The sequence below is a fragment of the Poecilia formosa genome, unplaced genomic scaffold, assembly GCF_000485575.1.
Source record: "Poecilia formosa unplaced genomic scaffold, Poecilia_formosa-5.1.2 Scaffold96, whole genome shotgun sequence".
Classification (NCBI taxonomy): domain Eukaryota; kingdom Metazoa; phylum Chordata; class Actinopteri; order Cyprinodontiformes; family Poeciliidae; genus Poecilia; species Poecilia formosa.
Genome location: NW_006800035.1, coordinates 1,506,194 through 1,527,899, shown reverse-complemented (window position 1 = coordinate 1,527,899; position 21,706 = coordinate 1,506,194). Strand labels below are relative to the sequence as shown.

Below are 21,706 nucleotides of genomic sequence, written 5' to 3'. Positions count from 1 at the left end.
AGCTTTCAACTCACAGAGCAGCCCTCTCTCAAAATCCCCCCACTCAGACCTTCAGACTAGCTGGCAGCAGTAGCTTGTTTAAAGTAAATAAGCTGCAGTAAACAACCAGAAGCTGCTTACTGGTTTGCTCAGTAAACAAGCTACTTTTCAGTAAAAATGTTGTTAAAGGGTTAATAGAGGAGCCATGTTGTGATGACTTAATGAAGGCGGAGCTTCAGAAAGAGCAGAAGTTTTTAGAGACAGAGGTCTAATTTTAAGGCGTTAAAATGCAAAATTTCTTTTAAGTCCCATTCACTGAATTTAACAGTTAATTATTTATGCTAAACAATTGGCAAGATATGAGAAGAAAATACATGTTGCTGCCTCTTTAAGAAGATTAAACAAAAATGTTATTAGTTTGTTTACTTTTGTTTATTATAGGTTTTTGATTGTGATTTTGCAGCTGTTGAAGGAGAACTTCTCCCTGTGCTCTTCTTGCTGAGACGGAGCAAGTGGCAAACTTGACAGAAGTTTGTCACTTTGGTAAACTTTAACTCTGCAGTGTTCAGCATTCCGCAGTGTTGTGTGCAATGTGACAGTAATGGAGTGAGGCTTCTGAATGCTTGCAGCTTTTCTGTGGAGTGTGGCTGTTCTTTGCAATCAGGACAACCTGCAAAGCAAATTTGAGAGGATTACAATCAGATGAAGCTGGATAAGAAGTGGTCTGTGTCGGTTTCAAACAGCCACTCCATCAGGTCCAGTGAAAAGGTTTAAGGCCAGATGTTGCATTCGCAGCACCTTCGGAGTTTTTTAGCTGAGGCATCTGCTGCCTTGTAAGCACTTATATTTTTTCTGTCACCTGTTGCTGAAGCCACTGAGAGCGAGCGCTTCACTGAAATATTGACATGCTGGAAGTGACAGCTGCCTTGATACAACTAAAAGTACATCATTTGCATTCTGATTTGCCAATTGATGTCCATATATCAGTTTTGCATTTTTGAAAATGCCACATATAGAGAATAATTATTGACCAAATTTGAATTTATGTCATTCTTTCTGGACGACTATGATTCTTTACTATCAGGAAGTCCAGGAATACAGTAAAAAACTTCAGATGATCCAAAATGCTGCAGCAAGAGTTCTGATGAAAATGAAAAAGAGAGATCAATCATATTGCTCCTATTTTAGCTTCTCTTTACTGGCTCCTTACATCCAGAACATAATTTAAGATTCTCATTCTCACATAAAAAGCTCCTACAAGGGCAGTACTGCATAAAATTGAGGGGGGGATTTTTAAGTTTTACATCATGTTGTAATATTATTTCCTCATTAAAACATAACTGGAGTGTTGCATTTTGTTTTACCACTTTAAATGAAGCATGTGCTTGAATATTAGAAATGCCAAGCGATGTAGTTGACTACAAGTTCCAGTCTCGTACATTGGGAAGTAAAAGCAGGATTTGATGCAGACATCCACTGCATTAAGGTTATTGTGTTTGTATGCAGAGATATATTTTTCACTTATTTTACTTATTTAGCTTTGATTTAACCAGGTAGTCACTATTGAGATGCTCCTGTCTGTCATTGGGTCTCCCTTAAAAAAATCTAATTTTAAAGAAAACAAAACGTTGCAAAAAATACATCCACAAAAACAACCAAAAACATTTTAACACTTACAAATACATACATTCCATTCAATTAGTATGTGATTTTTTTTACTTTCTATTGTAAGTTTTATTTAAAAAAAAAAAAAAAAGAAAAAAAAAACATTGTGGTATATATCGTTATAATGTTATTCCTACATTGCCATAGATGTAGGGATGGAGTAGACTCCATATTCTGATGGAGTCTACCCCTGGAAACGACACAAGTTCCTGGAAAAACTCTTAATTGTTGTTGTGTTGTGTGACTGGCATGCATCACACTAGTATCAAGTCTTTAGATGACACAAGTTTTCACCTTAACCCTTGTATGTAGAAATGGGGTCCAACCGACCCCACACACGTAAAACTTGTATCATTTGCCATAGTCCTCTATGTTTGCTTCAGTCCTCGCACACACAAGGGGTAAGGTCAGAGAGAATCCACTCTGAGGTCTGGCATGGAGCAGGTTTAAAGGAACAGCTTCACCTATTAAACTGTTACAAGACCTTAACAGACTGATGCAAGACGATCCAAGAGTATTGGTAACCAAGAGTATTATACACAAGAATAATGTAATTTACAATGCATATTAAAATGGTAGTTAAAGCAAAGTCAGCTGCCCTTCAAGTAACTTCTTCTGCAGAGAAATCCCTGTTCTCGGCCCTATAAAATAGTCAGAAGGCCGGATGCTGAGAACATGAAAGAGTCTGCTGCTCTATGCTTACCATCGCCATCAGACTACATTATCATCGTCTCAGCTGTGCCCCCAAGATTGTGGCAGACTGTGTCATAATTATTTAATGGTGGGATTTGTAGGGGAATTGAACACGTGTTTAATTAATTGAAATCACTCTGTTCCTCCTGCTGGCTGAAAAGTTGACAGGAAGAAATAATTTCTTTGAACAAAAAGCATGTTTCTGAACTTGATGGAGAGCTGCAGGAACAAACCTGGACGGTCATATGTTCAAACTGTTTGGGTAGTTGGAGGCTGTAAATAAATACAAAGAACAGTTTGTCTATTTTCAATAAACTGATATATTTAGACAGTTGACAGCTTAAGTTTATTCATTCAGGCTGTGTTTAACTTAAAGAGACTTAAAATGCTTATTTGCTTTTTGTTTGTTTTTTTGTTTTTTTTCCAGGAGCATTTCCAAGATGGCAGTTTAAAACTTTAAACTGTCCTGATCGGAGACAAGAAAGCGCTACTAAACTCAATAAAGTAATTCAGTTTGTCTTCAAAATAACAACTATCCATGGAGTGAAAATGAAACCTGGGGAAATACGACCAGATGTTGGTAGACCCAACAAACACTGACAACAAAGCCAGCATGATGCAGAGAGAGGAGAGTGAGCTAATGACAGCTAAGGCTATCCAAAATATATGCAACAAGGTACGGTCATTTTATTCATATAACATATTTTCAGCAACAGGGTAGTTGAGAGTGCTTTACATGAGTTATAGGAAATACAAACAAAATAACCAAAGAAAAGCAAGAAAAGTATAAAAAGTTTATAAAAAGGTAAAAGTATAGAACTACATATTGGTTCACCATGTTTAGTAAGAATAAGAATGTATAAACTACAATATCAACAGAATGCAAAATGACATTACCTCATTGAAAAATGATATGCAGAATCTGAGCAGCTTTAAGAGTGAGGAGAACAAGGAGCTGGAGGAGGTCCGTAGGGACGTTGGTAATCAACGTGCTAGGCTAACAGAAGCAAAACAACAGCAAAACAACAGGGGAACGGACTGAAGACGATGAACATGGGCCTGAGAGATCCACTGCTTTCCTGCCTCAAACAGCAGAAAGCTCTGCTAGACAAAGTCACTGATTTAAAATGATGAGCCTGACGCAACAATATTCCCATTTATGGCATTAAAATGAGCCGAGGCTAACGCCACGCTAACGTTCACTGCAAACTTTCTGAAAGGGCAGCCTTCCACCGGTGAAGACAGCGACCGGTCACTGGGTCATAAACCTCTATTCTGGTCAACTTTCACACCACAATGTGAAAATCTGAATTTTGCTTCATATCTGTAACTATGTCCATCTTTGTTAGAGTGTAAATACTACCGCCTGCCGACAAGTTTTGTTCTGTTTGCTTGATAAGTGGAAACCAACCAATAAAAACTCAGCTGCAAAAAAAAATGAGACTTAAAATATCTTAACCTGTTTCATGCAGAAATCAGTTGCCTCACCTCACAAAGATGTCTGTCATTCATCAAAGTTACTGTGTAAAAACAACATCTACTCTACCATGGTTATGAACAAAAATACACATCTTTTACCTTCTTTGAAGTTGAACATGTTTATAATCTATTTTTAATAACTGCACAGTATTATTATCCTATTACCGTCTCCTATTTGTTATTTTCACATTTGTGTTGAAAATGCATGCTTCCACTTCTCTTTAATTTGCTGCTGGTATTTGATTCATTTTCCCACTGTGGAACAATAAAGGATTTTTATATTCTATTCTTGATGCAGCTGTCCAGAGGTTCATTCCCAATCCTGTCTTGTCTACCAATTTCCTGTGATTAAAGACCGCCAGCAACACAAAAGCAAAAAAGAAAAAAAAAAAACACAAACTGCCCACACAGAGACTGAAAATCAAGCAAACTCATGAAGCGTTTAGTTTGTCGCTGCAAATCACTGCATCTTCATAATCAATGTTGGCTTTTCCATTTGTTAAATTAAAACTTAGTTTATTTGGCTGATTCTTCCCTTTAACTAACCAACTTCTGACATGGGAGTCATCAAAGTAGGAGTAGGTCTAGAATAAAAACTCTAAACCAACAACAACAAAAAAACACACACACACACACACACACACACACACACATTCCTGATCAAAATCTTAGGGTGGGTTGGAAATTGTCAAAAATTCACATTTTTGCCACTTATGGATCTTAAGCTGGACACAAGATGGAGGATTTGTGCTCTGGAGAACAATCGAGGGGATGTGAATGAGGAAAGAGGAGAAAAAGGATAGACAGAAGAAGAGGGAGAGAAGTGCAGATATGAACACCCAGCGTGATGTTAGTGTGCTTTTCAAACTCTGCCTTAGATACAAATCGCTTCAAACAGGTTGCATTGCGTTACGTCAAGAAAATCTCATAGCATTAAACAGACATAAAAGAAAGATGACTAAATTGTCTTATTTAACTTCCTATTTCATTCCAGATACCAATAAAGTTATTTCTCACTCTGCCTTGATCTCTGTCGGTCTGGTCAACACAATGTCCAGGGGTCAGGAAAAATGATGAGTAGACAAAAAAAAAAAAAACTTGTTGTGGTGCAACAGGTAAACTGATCTTCCTTTCCACAGCATCACCATCCACAACAACTCTTCCAAGATATGAGTATGAGATATAACAACATTTAATTTGGCCTCTGGATAAACTAAATATTTTTGAATTTATTTGAATTTAATGTTCAGTGAAACATCTTATTTATAGCATCATGCCGTAAGGTTGCTTTTCTTCAGCAGAGACAGGGGAGCTGGTCAGAGTTGATTAGAAGATGGATGGAGCTAATCCAGAAAAATCCTGGAGGGAAACCTGTTAGAGGCTGCAGAGGACCTGAAGCTGGAGTACAGGTTCAATGTCTTCAAACAGATCGCAGCATCAAGACACATAAAAGAAAGATGACTACATCATCTTATTTAACTGCCTATCTCAGCCCAGACATTAATAAACTATGTCTTACTAACATATAGATATGTTAGCAAGATATCCATCTATTTAATCTTGGGATTTTTCCTCTGCGAAATTGTAGAAATAAAAAAACAATCTATTAAATTTAAAAAATAAATAAATTTTATTCAATTTTATTCAATTTTTTAAAAATAAAAAAAAGCTCAACTAAGTGTTGATCTCAGTCACTAGGGTCAACAGTCAGTCCAGGGAAAATCATTTTCCAGCTCCTTTATGTTGGTCTGTCATAAATCCAATCAAACACATAAAACACATAAAAGTTTTGGACTGTAACAAGACAAAATATGAAAATAATCACATTGGTATGAATGCTTTTGTTCATACCAGTGTATGGACACTGCTATGTTCATACACAATGAATACACTGCATGTATAACTGTCAGCAATGTGGTCTTTGTTTGAACAAACCTAACTATGTATTAAAGTGTTTACCATCATGGGCCTTCAAAGTGTCCTTAGGAGAAATGACTCCAGATGCTGTTTGTACGTAAAACAACATGGCCTCTCTGTGCTGATACTATGGATTTTGTGAAAATATCACCATGTTTTTCTTTTGTTTGCTTCCAAACTTCATTAATTCTCCTCCATTGTCTTTAATCTTATCCAACTAATAAGGCGTAACAAACACACTGATGCAATTTTTACATAAGGTTTATGGTAACAAATCAGTATGCCAGTTAAGTTCAATCTTCTACTGAACAAGATATCTTTCATTCATTATTGATGTTGTGTGAGAGGAGCTTTCCCCTGAAGGCACACTAGGATTCCCATAGCCAAACTCCACTTCAAAGCCTTCTCTGTAATCGTGTCTTCTCTTTTTCTCACCCTGCCGCTCCCTGACGCTCCACATTACATGCTCCATCTTACTCATTTACTGTTTCCTTCACTGTATCTGTTTAATTGTGGCATCCTGCTAATAAGACAGCAGGATGGACAGATCAACAGCTTCGTTTTGGGATGTCTTTGTTAAAAACAATATTATCCTGAATAATAATAATAAAATAAAAAAAATCTGACTTCTTTGGATATACTGTTCACTCCATCTGACCCAAAGCCATGACCCAAGCAGCTGAAATAGCAATGTGTGCTTTAAGAGGAGAGAGGCTGTAAGAGAGGGTGTAGCTGCAGCAGATAAATCAGCTGTAATGAAATAAGACAAGTTTTTGCTCTTTCAGAGTTTTTAGTAATCTTTGTTTTGTTCTCATCATATTAATCAATGGAATCTAAGTAATCGATGTAAAGATCTTTAATGATCTCATAGCAGATCTCTTTGTTCCTGTGATGATTCATTGTTGGTGATCTGCTCCAAACCCTTCAGGTTGAAGGATTCCCTGCCATCACAGCGATCTCTCAGTCTCTCTACAGATTCTCCATTAGTTCCAAGTCTGAACTCTGGTTGGGCCAGAAAAAAACTTAATCCCACATCAAGGAACATATTAGCCAATTCAAAATATTGCTATAAACCTAACCCTGCTGGGGGGATAACTAATTTTGGTCCTAACTGTAAGCCCGGTGTAAACAGTTCAGATTTGACTCCTCTGGGTATTTTAGATTTTCAACCAGGAAAAATCTAATTCAGTTTTAACACATTCGTACTGTGAAATATGGTTTCAGCGTTTCAAAAGCTCTAACAGCAATTTCTGAAGCAGACATGAACTTGTAATGTAGAGCTGTTAGTCTGAGGAGCAGGTTGTGAAAACAGAGTGAAACACAGCAGGACTACAGCAGATCCTGGACATTAGAGGGGCTGAAGGCTGTCCATACCTGACCCATGTTTGAGTTGTTTTAATGGGTAAAAAACTGAACAGAGGAAGAATTATTTTAATATTTGCCCAACATAAAATGATTTTGACTGCTACTGACATCCACTACAAAACTGACTACCAAGAACGACAAAGCACAACCAGTATATCTTAATTCATATACATCCATATTCATTCACAAAGCAGACTGTTTCAGTTCAATGTACTACAATTCATTACAGTGTAGTGGCCATAGTGCTGTTGCAATTATTTTAGTAATTGAGTAATCTATAGATTAGTCTGATGATTAATCAAATAAAAATGTTGATAAAATAAAATATTGATTAATTCTGCAATAACAGCAGTATTGATATCAGCTATAGACACTGGCCCAAATTGCTATGGATCTGTGCATCCATAGCAATTACTCTTCTGTAAAATACTGTGTTTAGAAAAACTACCACTGCATACAACCTTGAACACATCATCTCTTCCATGAAACACGGTGCAGGCAGAATCATGCTGCGGGGTTGCTTTTCTTCAGAGAAGTTCTTCATGTTGGATTGAAAACTGGAAGGAGAAACACTTATAGACTCTAAGTCACCTTGTTGAGTCGGTGTAAAGCTGTAATTAATGTTGAAGGACAACAGGATGTGCTCCACTGTTGTTACAACTGAACATTGAGAGTTTCTAAGGTTGCAGCATCACTAACATGAACTTTAAGCATTTCCTATAAATTTCACCCAAAAGTCAAATATCCCCAACCTTTTTGAGTAGCATACACAATAGAATTTTTAAGTCTGATTTATTGCAGTGGGAAACTGAATTTAATAAATGGCTTTTTTTAAACAAGTTATAAAATCATTATTTATTTCTGTTATAAAACTAATTCCCTATGCTACAAAGGACTTCGGTGACACAAACACTAAATAATAATAATATTAGAATATAATGTTACAATAATTATAACATAGACCACACAAATAAGCTCTAGAGATGTTTCACAAGGTCTTCTGCGAGACAGGTACACCGGTCTGCAGCGTAAGCAGGACGACCCAGAGGACGGGATGCAACACGCCACAGGTTCACCTTTCTAACCAAACTCAGAACTTAGGGAGGTGAACGCTGAGCTCAGGAACACTCAGTCCCTCTCGTTATTCAACTTCTCACTCGTTGGGCTGATCTGGTTCAGAAATCAGGATGTTCATAATGTAAATGAGTCTCTGGGGCCAACCTGACTCCAGAGCAGGTGAACTCAGCTTTATGGCACAGATAATGATACGTTCTGCCACAATAGCTAAAAAATATGATAAATATGTGTGAGGTCATCAGGCCAGCCTTCTCAGGAGAAGATATTTGTGTTTTATTTTTCTGTTTCCTGAAAAACACATTTCATCCCCTTTAGGATGGATCCACAGCAGCCCTGTTCGGTCCGCTTTAATCAAACTCTAGCTTGTTTGCTTGGGGAGGTGTGAAGGAATCCAACTCTGGTCCCTGTGCCAAATAACTTCTTCTGAAGGTTGGTCTGACCATGTAAAGAGTAAAACAGTCACTTTATGTAAAAAAAATATGAGCATTGGGATCAGGCTGAATATGTTGCTTTGATATATTTTACAGAAAAATGTCCGAGGTGAGGCAGAGAAGCAGCGATGTGTCTGCTGAAGCTGCCCCTCCAGGAGCAGATGGGAGGTTCTCTCCTTATCCCTGAGAGCATTTTGCCACCTGCTGACAGAAAGTGGAAATCACATGGCTAGTCGCCGGGCGCATCCATCCTCAGCTTCCAGTTTCTGAACGGTGGAACAAAGTGCACTATGACAGGAAAGTTGTTTTTTTCTGTTTGTTTGGTGTTTTTTGGTTGTTGTTGTTGTTTTTTTTTTTGTTTGTTTTTTTTGCATAAATAGCATTTACAAAAGTAGAAAACGGCATAAATATTATTTTCACACCTAATAAAACAAAAAAATGTATGGATTTAATAAAGCACTTTAAAATTTGAGCAAAAGGTTCAACATGAAGGTTCTGGAGAAATATTGCAATTAGAGTTAAGCTTTTTATCAATATAAGTTCCCTTCAGGATATTGCGTCTCTGATCTTCCTTTTTGATATCTTCGAAGTCATTAATATTAAATCATGTAGCTGCAGTCCTTATTGCCAGCTGCATCACCGCCGCTGTGCGAAGTGTTGCTTTTAACATCACCGCCAAGGATTTCACGCAGGAGTAAGTCACAGAAAATATCAAACCGGGCATCATCTGAAACACAACCTGCCGCTAACTTTGAAGATCCCACTGACAGCATGTTCTTCCATCACGGCTCCACCTCCAGCCCTGATGGCATTTCACAGAGGACAAAGCTGCAGCGTGCATACAAGTGGGTTAATTAAAAAGACTCAGGAGTCAATCAGAGAACATTTACATACCAGGGAGCTCTTTCACTGTGCAGGGTTCAGAGTGAGAAAACATCAAAGGGGTTTAAACTGCGGGCATGAAAAGCATGGGAAATGAGCTTTGAGAAGGAAGAGGCTGCAGGAGGTGGGGGGTGGAGGGGGGTCGGCTCTGTCTCTCAGGTAGACTTCAGAGTCCCTCCAGCAGCATGAGGAAGAAGACCTCAAACACTTGCTTGTCTCTTGTTGTCCTCTCTGTTTGTGCATCTTACAGCTTGTGGACTGACTAATAATGCAGCTGTACCTTCACAGCTGCAGCTGACAGGAATGCATTTTTTTTTTTATTTAAATTAAACTATTTACAATTTGAGGAATAAGAATGTGTCCACCACAATGAGATGCTCTGAGCTGGATGGTGTCAGATCTGCTAGTCTGGATTCTACAAGAATCAAAGAAGCATCGATACCTGACAACAGCTGGCATGCTGGTCAGCTCTGGGCTGCAACAGGTAGCCTGCCAGGTGTCATCACAAACAGCCACAACAATCAACTGATCTACTGCTCCATCCTCACTGATTCATTTCCACCAACACTCACCTAAAACGCCAGAATGTATGGAACCACTCTTTATTATCTCATGCTCACCTTCTGCAGATTTTACACAACTTTCTGAAGGTTTTTTTTTTTTTTTTTCTAAATTGCACACATCAATAATGCTACAACTGACGGCAGAATTTCGTAAACATCTGAAAGCATGCAGAAAACTTACCCGCGACTTGGTCTTGACGTCCTTGTTTGAGACGTGCGTCGTTTTCGGAGGTTAGTTTTCGGGAGACAAATCTTTTTTCCTCCCCAGCATGAGAGCGAGTGGAGAGGACAGGAGAGCAGCTGTTAGGTCCTCCCATGCAGGCAGCCGAGGCAGAGGTGAAGTCCTTCAGTTACAGGCGGACCGAGCCGCAGCCGCAGCTCAAAGCCGGAGATTGTATTCCTAACGGGCGCGTTACCGCAGCGTGGCGACCAAAGGGTCTCACCCAGCGTGATGGGAGCGAGAGTTAAACTGACACCGTTAACCGCGTGACACCAGAATATACACACACTCACACGCACGCGCGTAAAGCGCTGCTCATCCGCCGCTGAAGACTGATTGGGGGCGAGCAAAAGTCTTGAGCTGGAGACTGATGCCATGTAAATATCAGGCCAGTAACGCCGATATTGATACCAATACTTTTCATTTAAGATTGATGTATCATCAAACTCCTGTTGTTAGGTTCATTGTTTTCTTAGAATTATTTTTATTCAAATCTAGGACAGAATTCAGATGAAGTTTATAGCTATCTACAAAATACGTTTATAAAATAACATATATTGTGTGCATTTTCCTAAGTAAACAAAGTGCAAAAACTTTTCATTTGAGAACAAATCAAAACAAGATATGTTATAAGGTTGAGAAACTACAATTCAAAATAAAATAAAATTTCAAGAGGGAACCTGAAACTAAAACATTATTCTTATCACATTAGTATCAATCTGATACTGATACTGATACTGACGTGATGTTGATATTTTAGATCCAATCGCTCAACTCTACTTCAAACAGTTGTTTTCTTTGTGCTGAGAGGCGAGCAGACAGGCTAGCCATTGTACTGCTACCTTGTGACATCCTAATGTAGTCCATGCCACACTCTTCTCATTCAGCAGGAAAAAGATTATGATGTTATCAGCACTAAGGGCTGAGTGGGCATTCTTCTTCCTGAAGACATTATCTGTGTCTTCCTCAGCAGACAGTCAGAGAAAGAGAAGAGTGATGGCAGGAAGGAGGAAGGAAACTCCTCTTTTTGACACCATATCAACTGAGTGCTCCTTATCGCTTCTATTTGCTGCTGAGCCAGACGATTACCAGTCTGCCTTTATTCTTGCAGCTCTGACACTCAATTATTCTCACACTCCTCCTCACTCTGTTAGCACTAAGTACTCAGAGACACAGAGAAGCTGACCCAACACTGGAGAAAATTCACGAGTTGTTGTCAGAGTGGTTGTCTCAACTAAATGTGTACCTGCTGATGTATTTCAAGGTCACATCTCAAACCTATTGCTTGATTATGGGAAATTGATTCCTGAGAGTCAGCCAAAATCTCAGGAAAATAACTGGACCTCCAACAGTCAAATGAGTCTATGCAAGTACAGACATGATAGGGATGTCCAATCATCATAGTGATCAGGAAGGACAGGAGTTCTGGGTTCTGGTTGCAATATGTAAATCAACCCTAGAAGAGAGGAAAACGCCATAACTTAAAGCAACATTAACAAAGACAGATTACAATTTGAAAATTGCCTTTAAATTAGGGATACATACAAATAATCAATTTATGATTAATTGTCAAATAATGTTTTTGTTGGAGTAAATTGTATTCCATTCATTTGACTAATAACTTAGATGGATCTTCTTTTTGTGTTATGGTGTGGCCTCTATCCAGATGATGGCACTGCTGCTCATGCTTAAGCTGTTCACCCTTAAGTGAGAAATAATCATATTTAATATTTAATCATTAATTAATCCAGAACAGGAAAGAGAAACGGTCCAAACGAAGTCCGCTGTGGGACTCAAAATGTTCGGTGTTCGGAATGTATTTGACAGGCTCCTTAAAACTGCGGTTTGTAACGTTTATGATTTTTTTTTTTTTTTAACATTTGTTAAAAATGTCACTGTCATGAAAGTACGGAATGATACAGATAATCTGTGGAAAAAAATTTAATTCCTCTGTCTTCTCCCAGTGATCACAACGATAACTAGAAACAACCAAACCAGGAAGAGGGTCTTAGTGCTGTCAATCAGCACTAAGACCCTGTTGCTCACCCTCCACCCCCTTTGCTCTCTGCTATGGTGAAGCTTCATCCCGATAGCAGAGCCTGTCATGAAGACTCTGGCTAGTTAGCAGCATCAACTTCTCAACCAAAACTGATTGATTTGCTATGAAGGCGAGGATGTGATGACAGAAAACTGGAGGAGATAATGCAGAAAGATTGTAACATGATTAAAGAAATACAGCATGCTAATGAGCATGGTGAAGGCTGTCGGGGGTTTATGCATTTCATGGGGCCAGGTTTTAACTTTTTATTTTTTGATAGCAAACATAACCACCTGTTTAGAGGCACTGTAATTAAAAGGCAGCTGAACTGTAGTAGTCGCTCTCACACTGATTGTTGGGACTGGCAGGACAACAAAGAGCTTCATCCTTAACTTAAATGTTACTCTATCATTTTACATCTCTGTTCATGGGGAATTAAGGGTTTCACATGTGTAATTCTTTTACTTTTTTAATATTATAAAACCTAATAGGTTCCTGCATTGTTATATTTTGTAGATAAAATATAACAATATTTATAATCATATGAGAAAACCACATTTTTGTATATATTTATTCAGTATTTAATACAGCTGACACTAAAAATGTTAAAATGTTATATTGTTTTTTATTCAGCATATTATAAAATAGTCATTCTGTTTGTTTTGTGTTTTTGTTTTCATTAATATAATGTACAGCACCATGTGTTTTGTACTTTGATGTAAATTAAATTTCTATTAATAAAAATAATTGCTAAAAATAGAATAAAATAACTGTCATACATGTTGTAGAAAGACTCTCTTGAAATAAGAAAAAAGTAAGGTCTTTAAGAAAATGGCCGCTTCCAATTGGAAATAGATACATAGATGACGTAAAAAACAAACTTGCATCACATTTGCTGAAAATTAATACACAATTGTGATTAATCATCAGCTAGTTATCTGTAGGACTCTCTTATCTATCTGGTTTTGTTTTGTCCCTTGATGTGGAAATAAAACAGGCTACAAACAGTTGAGCCTAATAGTATTTAAGTATCCTAAAGAACTACAAAACTCAAATAATACACAATCTAGACAAAATATTCACCAAATGCATAATTAAAGAATGTCCAGATTGATCTTTTTCTTCTAATAAAGGCAACTAGGCAATGACTTAGGTCTTCATTACCGTTCCAGGTTTATTGTTTTAGGAGCTGTTTAATCAGTAGGTCTGCTCTGATCTATCTTCAGATACTCTTGTTTGTGCCAAGTTATCAAAGTTGAGTCAGTTTACCAGAAGTAAATTAAACCATCTGTATATGCTGGACAGTTCAATATGTGATAGTGTGTTCTTTCTCCCAGATGTCTGGGCTGACAGTGTTAAACAAATAACCACATAAAATCTGTATCATGTTCAGATCTGATACTGAAGGCCATGGATGACCTCATCAGAAAAGGAGAATTGAGATCTGGGTCTTTGGGACAGCTCGTTTGTCTGAACTTGCCATGACGTGAACTTTGATTGTTTCTACAAACAGCCACCTCAGTTCCTGCAGACCAAGACGCTCTCGCTCTTCCTTTTAAACAGTTGTCATTGATCGTGTTCAATTTTCCATTCCTCAGAACTTCTCTTGATAAAAATGTAAGATTTCTGTCTCCCTCTTTTGTTTCTGAGAATTCAGTTCTGAATATCAAATAAAGAGGAAAAAAAAATTCCCTTTAAACTTGATCACACAGAAATGATCGTGGCATCTTGTGAATTTCTGTTGTAATGAGCGATGGCTGGCAGGACGGGTCAAGGGAAAAGCTGTTTAGCTGTGATCCTTGAATGAACCTTTGCAGATAAACCTGAAAAGACAGAGGTAGTTTTTCTGAACCGTCCACATTCCTCATTCAGCATCAGACTCAGGCGGATCTTCCATTTCCTTCCCCTCTGAGATCCTTTTAGCTTTACCTGAGCTCTTTGCTCACCTTCCACAATGATCCAGGTAAATAATATTGTTTAAACCTTTCTGCTGAGAACAACACCTCTCTTTGCAGATGGATGATTGTCGGGGCTGGGCCTATGGAGTGTGATTTCTTATCTCTGTCAGCAGTCGCTGGTGTGAGCTCACTGGGTTTACAATCCATCTGGGTTTGCTGAGGAGGTCAAACTGAGGGCAGCATGGGAAACAATAACACAGGAAAGATAATGACACAACACAGCAGAGTCTCCTGAAAATGGCTTGGATATCGTGTGGGGGAATCCTGTTATAGAAATTTGAACAACTCCTCCCTCTAGTGGTTAAACAGCAGAGGTGGTTCCATTAAAGATGCAACATTCTCATGTTCAGAAACCTCAGATTGAGATATTGTAAATCCCGATATCACATAAAAACCCTCAATGCCTGCCAACTACGTGTTGATAAGGCTCAAGAGGAAAAACAAAGAAAGTTACTAGACCAAAGAACTACAGCAACAAGGAGAAAATAAATGATCTGTTACTTTTACAATTCTGGATCAATGAACAAAGCAGTTCTGTCATCAGCAGGCAAATAATCCTTGTTTTACCAAAACTAGGATTCTCTTGGTTTAAACTAGGATTCTACCCCTACTGTTGAGGCAGAATCCCAGTTAGGATTCTGCCTCACCAGGGCAGCATGGGAAACAATAACACAGGAAACAATAACACAGGGGTAGAATCCTACCCCTGTAGGGGTAGAATCCTAGTAAAACTAGGATTAGGGAAGTTTGGGAAGTTTGTTTGGATTGGTGGTGTAAACCGATCACCACCGCCTCACTAGACGGTTGGTGATCGGTTCACATGAACACATATCTGTTAGAATCATTTACCCTGCAAATATGTGTTGGACTGTTTTAGAGGCATTTCTGCACTGCTTGGATTGTGAGTCTTGTCTGATGTGAAAGAGTCATAGGCTTTCTTGTAGTTAATTCGGGTGGGACATGGTTGGTATGTCTGGTGTTGTATTCCTATCTGACCGATCTGTCAAATGGTTTCTTGGCTCTTCTGGTAGCATTGCTGGTTTCCTTTTACATGTCGATCATGTATTGACTCTTATGCTTGATCATCTTTGCTATAAGGCCCAACAGAAGCTATTATATGGCCCAGATCGATGTCATTGGTTGGTAGTTGGATAGAAGGCCCATTTCTGATCAAGCACTGTCCGGTCTGGAGTCAACCACTCTGGGTTGTTTCCATCGATGAACAGCTGGTTCATCAGCGCTGCCAGGCATTCAGGGAGAGCTGTCAGCTTTGTATGGATCATGCCAGGATGTGGTGCAGTCTAACACCTGCTCTGGGAGATTGCTTGTGGTCAGCTTTCAGCTCCAGCAGTCAAGGGGAATTGGTGCCATGTAATGCCTCTTTCTGCAATGTGCTCCTTGAGTGTTGTTCAGTCATAGCTTTGAGTGGTTCTGATCTCATTTTATTACCCTGCCACAGAAAGTACACTTCAGATGGTGCTATGGAGAACATCCTGTTTATTCTCTGGCTTCCTCTTCTACAGTGTACCTCTTGATGCACAGAAAAGATACACTATTTCCAAATTTTAAACAAATACAGAATCTTAAAAGTGTGGCATACTTTCATAAGCCCTTTTGATTTCAGGGTAAATTGCAGTTGTTCTGTGAAGAATTATACAAAGGCAATCTGCATAACTCTTGCATACATTTTATTTAAGAGTTACTTCAACATGCACAACAATAAAAGCAAGGAGGTGCTCATCACTGTAGTATAGTTGAAATAAAATTGCGCCACTTTTTAGCGCTGATCAGGGTGCGAAGGGGTAAAGCACACGACCCATACAGAGGCCTCAGTCTTCAGCACAGCTGTCAAAGGTTTGAGTCCCGGTCCACTGAGCTTTGCCACATGTTTTTGTCTTCACAACCCACTTTCCTGTCTGCAGTGACATAAAGGCCTCTAGAGACAAAAGTCCCATCTCTTCCAGTACTGATTAGCATGATGTAAATGCAGCATTTCACTTGGTTTTAAGGGCTTGTTAACACTAACATTACAGGTACATTTCAAAAAATGAATTCTCTGAAAAGTTCAATTATTTTTTTGTCTCTCATTTCAGAAAGTGAAACGTACAATTTATAGATTCATGGCAGTAAAATAAACAATCTGAGGAACAGATGACGGTCTGTCACAGGGATCCTCAAATCCAGGCCTCTTGCAGGTTTTAGATGTGTCTCTGAGTCACTAGCAGGATTCTGGAGGGTCTGCCTGCACTGAGGAGGTCATTCAGATTGTGGACTGAAGCATGTTGAACCAGTGACACATTAAAAGTTGTAGGACACTACAACAGACTCTCTAGGTCTGGACTTGAGGACCCCTGGTCTATCATATTTGTGACTTGTCTTTATTTCTGTGTTTTGATTAGCTTGTTTAAGCAAACATGGTCATACCTAGTTGACAGCAGCCCAAACTGCATAAATAATTACCAAGTAGTGATTTCAGCTTTTACAAGTTGATTGGACTTCTCCTACCTCTTTGATGTTGTCCAGAAATATGATTTAATCTTTGTCCGACAAGCAGCAACACAGCACCTGCTCTTGCCTAGGAAACTTCAGTCCACTCCTCCTGAAAATCCCCCAAATTCTTGAATGGATTTCACTTGACAATCTCCTCAAGACTGAGGTTCTCCCTGTTGTTGGACCAGCAACAGGTCCAGCAACAGGGTGATACACCACAGCACCCTGTTGCTGGTGCAGCTTTTCCTACTACACTTTTTGCTTCCACTCAACTTTCTACAAATATCCCTGGAAAGAGAAATCTGAACAAATAGTTTCCTGAGAAACAACCTTTTGTGCATTTCTCTCTGGGTGTCACTGACTTTCTTAACATCTGTCCAGTCAACAGTCTTCCCCTTGATTGTGTCCTACTGACCCAGACTAAGAGCATTTAAAGGCTCAGGAAACCTTTGTAGCAGATTTAAGTTAATAAGCTGGTTAGGGTGTGACAACATGAGTTTACACTATTTCAGTTTTCCACAGTATTCCTATTTTCTGAAACATTGAATTTTGGATTTTCATTTTCTGTAAGCCATCACCATCAAAATTACAAAAAAAATAAACAGAATATTTCATTTTGTATAATTAATATATATGAAGCATCAGTTTGACTTTCTGATATGAGCAACAAAAATAATATAAAACTCTTATCTTCACTTTTATTCTACCCATAATAGAGTTGCAGTTCTGACATACGACCACTTGGTGATAGCAGTGGGCTGTGTTTTTTTTTCTGTTACACATTGGGACCACAAAACTTTCAATCTATGTGATAAAAACATAAAACTAATGCTTCTTTTAATAATGTTGTTTTCTGAAAGAATAACAATGATAACCAGTCACTATTATCAGCACTTATGCTCAACCTTGAGAGTGTAGGAATATAATTGTACCAGGAGACAAAGAGGGTCTGGATTTAAATCATTCTTAACAAGCAGAACTCTAACTTGTGGAGCTGTTACAGTGTCACTGTTGGATAACACCCTGGTTTTTGTTTCAGGCATGTTTACAGCCTCTGCATTTGAACTTGGAACCATTAAGGAAATAACTGGGACAGGTGCCAAGGCTGAGTCTCAAACTCCACATGAGCAGACCCAGGTTCAAACCAACACATGGTGTTTCTAGAGTCTAATGGTGAAAAGCTCATAATGGAAAATAGAAGGGAAAGAAAAGCTCATATGATCAACAAATTAGCACTAAGTCACTGTAAAGCTATATTAGCCCACCGATTTATTTAACCTGTCATTCACAGGTTGTCATTCACAATGAGAGGACCCAAATTTGGGTCCTCTCGTGAATGACAGGTTAAATATTTTTGGATAGAGCAAAATCATCAAACAGATTAAAAGGATTCTTGTGATCTTGATGCAAAATGGTGTCTGTTCTCCACAACAGTACAAACGGACTAGCAAATCTCTACAGAACCACCAGGTGGGTCCATAATGTTGCAAAAATCTATGTTTCTACCAAACCCACAAAACCTAGAATGTCTACCTTCATCCACAGGATTCCCCTATGCGGTCAGCCTCCACTCTCTCTCCTGTTCCTCCCCATGTTCTGTCCTCCCCCTGCTGTAACCACACCCCAATTCTCTGCATTTCCTCCATGCTGCTAATGCAAAGTAAGAACATAAGCAATGAACCGTATCATTCATGTATAATCTTCTCATCTACACAGATCATTTCCAGAGTATTGCATTGCTCTCTCCTTGCTTAGTGTGTCATCTTACCATTCAGACTGTTCAGCAAATCTTTTCTTAACCTCACCTGAAGCTCCTTGCTGTCTCAGACGTAACTGATTAAGTATGGCACAGATCCTATGAAAAACACCTTCAGTTTAATATTTGACTTTAAATGGAAAATCTTGACCAAGTGTAATGTTTATTGTCCTGTATCCTGTATTGCTCTTTCTAGAATGAAGAGCTTTCCTTGCAGATGATTGTTGAGAGGAAATGGGAGTTTTCATTGTGCAGCCTTGTTTTGCTGTGCAGTTTGATCAGTCCTTCTATTCACCATAAAATTGCACAAACTGAGATTACAAAAATAATAATAAATATGCTTAGTGGAAACACACCAATTTAAAAAAATTGATAAAACATTGTTTTGACAAACTGCAAAGACAACAGGAAGTAGTAAGTAGTAGGAAGATGATGTTTTTTTTTTCCTGTTTTTTTTTTTGTTTTGTTTTGTTTTTTTTTTGTTTTGTTTTTTTTTGCAGCTGGCTCCAGCAGAGCTCTCACAGCATCACAGTTCATAAAAAGTTGTGTGTCATTCCAACATGTTGAATCCATAACTCTTCTGTAAAATCACCAATTACAATTTACCCAAAACGCTGCATATGTAACCGCTCCCGAGTAGGCGGGGCTTGTTGCTCCAATGCCTGAATATGACACCGACATGTCCTCTGATTGGCTGATAAATGATAAAATCATGAATGAATAATGAATATATCTCATGTGACCTTTGCCTTGGTGACCTATGACCTATCATGTGAACAAGGTTCTTCAGGTGTGATTTTAATTTAATTTCTCATTTAATGGAAACACCGCAAATGCAAACTTGATTTTTTTTTTTTACATTAGCAGAATATAGGCAAAGACTGGAGCACATTTGTAATGGAAACACAGTTGCTTGCACCCTATCACCTGTAGGATTCAAGTAATATTTGAAATTCTGGTAAAGATGAGTTTCACTGTCTTCTGTCTAGCACACTTTCTCAGGCTGGTTTATTTTAAAGTAGGAGCACAGGGAGGCAAAGGGAGGCTACTACCTCCCCTACAGGAGGTTTGAGTCCCATCCTCCCCCCAAATTTTTTCCCCTTAAAATTGTACTTATAAAAACTAAACTTTTTTTTTTTTTTTTTTAATCCAGAAGCCTCTTTAAGCCTTCAAATGAAATAATTTACCAAAAAGTATCATTAAGTATAATCTCACCAGACTGTGCTGATAAATTTGGGGCTGTGAGGTATCATCCCCATTTGCAACAGTGAATATATGTACCATGGTGTACAGCAGTGTTTTCCAGCCTGATCCATAAGGCACACTGCCCTGCATGTTTTTAGTATTTCCCTGTTTCAGCACACCTGATTTCAATGGATGTCTGATTACTTGATTACTGGGGTTTTGCTGAATTGTAATATTCTGAATGGGGTTTTGCTGAAGCAGGTAAACATCTGAAACATACAGGTCAGAACCAGGGTTGGGAAACACTGGTGTAGAGCATGATATTAAGTATAATGCTTGTGACAGTGCTTTTTTGATCTGTCGATCAAAGAGAATAAATGTTTTAGATTTCTAGAATTCATATTGTCCAAGAATTAAGAAAATTATATATCTTGGTCATTTTATTACATAATAATTGAACAGATGATGATGATGATGATATTAGCAGGCAGTCTCATATGTTGTATGCTCAGGCTAACATTCATGGAAATTCAGTTTTTCCTTGAACAAGGCAAAAAAAAATTCCTTATGAAGCTGTTACGGCCCAAGGTCTTTTCCTGTGGGTCTCTAACATCCATGTTTTGGACTCCTTAATTGATGCTGATTGGAAGTGGAGGCAGCTGGCCAGTGTCTCCAGATGACGTCAGATCCACCTTAAGATGCACCACTGTCTCTGACTAAGCAGCTCATTCTTTCTGTCTCCCTGCCACTCTCTCCCCATCAGTTATGATTTTTATTAAATAAATTCCCTTTGAAGTTAACCCATGTATTGTTTCCCTTTTATTTGTTATGGTTTAAGAGCCAGACCATAACAAAGCATATTGTGTGCCTCTGTATACTGCACACTTGTGAACAGACAATAAAAAGGGAAGTTGTTACTGTGAGAAGACTTCAGGTTGCTACAATGAGAGTAATGAAAAGACCAGATGGGACAGTGCAAGTCAAATGTTTATGTGGCGGCACAACTCTACAGGTCGTGCTAAGAAATCTGATGTTATAGTTTATACATTGTTTAAATTAATCTAAAAATAAAATTAATATGGCCATAGTAAACCCATGGTTAAGATACCATTCACTGTTGTGGAGACACTGTGACAGTTGGTGACTTTATGATAAATTTTGTATAATCCTGTTTTTTATATATAATATGGCTATGGATATGTGTGTCTGTTTGGTTATATCTTATTTAGTTCTTGTTTTGTTTTTTTTTGGTTGGACCTTTAATCTGAAAGAAAGTTTCTACCTCAGTGTCATGTTTTGAGGTAGTTCAAATACAAATTCAAAAATATTTTATTGATTCAGTTTTAAAGTTTTCTCACCCACATGCAGATACAATGCAGGGACATGGAGGAAACAGTTGGTTGTGATTTACTTACAAATAAAGAGGTTGAAGGTGTTTGGGGACTCAGGAGGAGGCAGGAAACAAAGCTGATCAAGGTTAAATCTGTGGGAGGTCTTACTTTGACCGAGGTGAGAAAAGAGTCAGGGGGAGGTGAGGGGAGTGGGACCTGGAACCTGGTGTGTCAGTGGAGGAGAGGTGTAGATGGCCAGGGAGAGCAGGCAGGCAGGCAGGCTGTGAGGTCTGGAGCTCAACTTGGAGCACTTTGTGGAAATTCCTGACGCTGGATTTATGGTCAGGGTGAGTCCAAGGCATGGTGCCAAAATGAGAAATATCTGTCCTGAGCAGAGAGAGGCATAGAAAAGTTCAACCATGAAGAGTCTTTCCATAGGATTAAAACCATAGGATGACATAGAAACTTGAGGTTTGACTCTAACCTCCTCTCCAATGTCAGCAGACATTTCATTCATGCAAACCTAATTGGACTTTAACCTTGTATGTTGAAACATCACCGGGAGAAAGTTGAGCAGCTCAGTGGCTCCGCTTTTCCTTGTCAGTGTACCGGTGACAGAGCAGAGCAGGGCCATAACTACATTTTTCATGGAGGTAAGTGTTAGACTCCTGAGTTTT

General features: G+C 38.6%; 1 long non-coding RNA gene across 1 annotated transcript; it reads right to left on the bottom strand.

Annotated features, from left to right (window-relative positions):
* Nucleotides 1-392: 392 nt before the first annotated feature.
* On the bottom strand, nucleotides 393-10,535 carry LOC107836904 (uncharacterized). Its single transcript, XR_001662880.1, has 2 exons — nucleotides 10,233-10,535; nucleotides 393-649 (listed from the first exon to the last, which is right to left on the bottom strand). It is a non-coding gene; the product is annotated as an uncharacterized LOC107836904 (long non-coding RNA).
* Nucleotides 10,536-21,706: the final 11,171 nt, after the last annotated feature.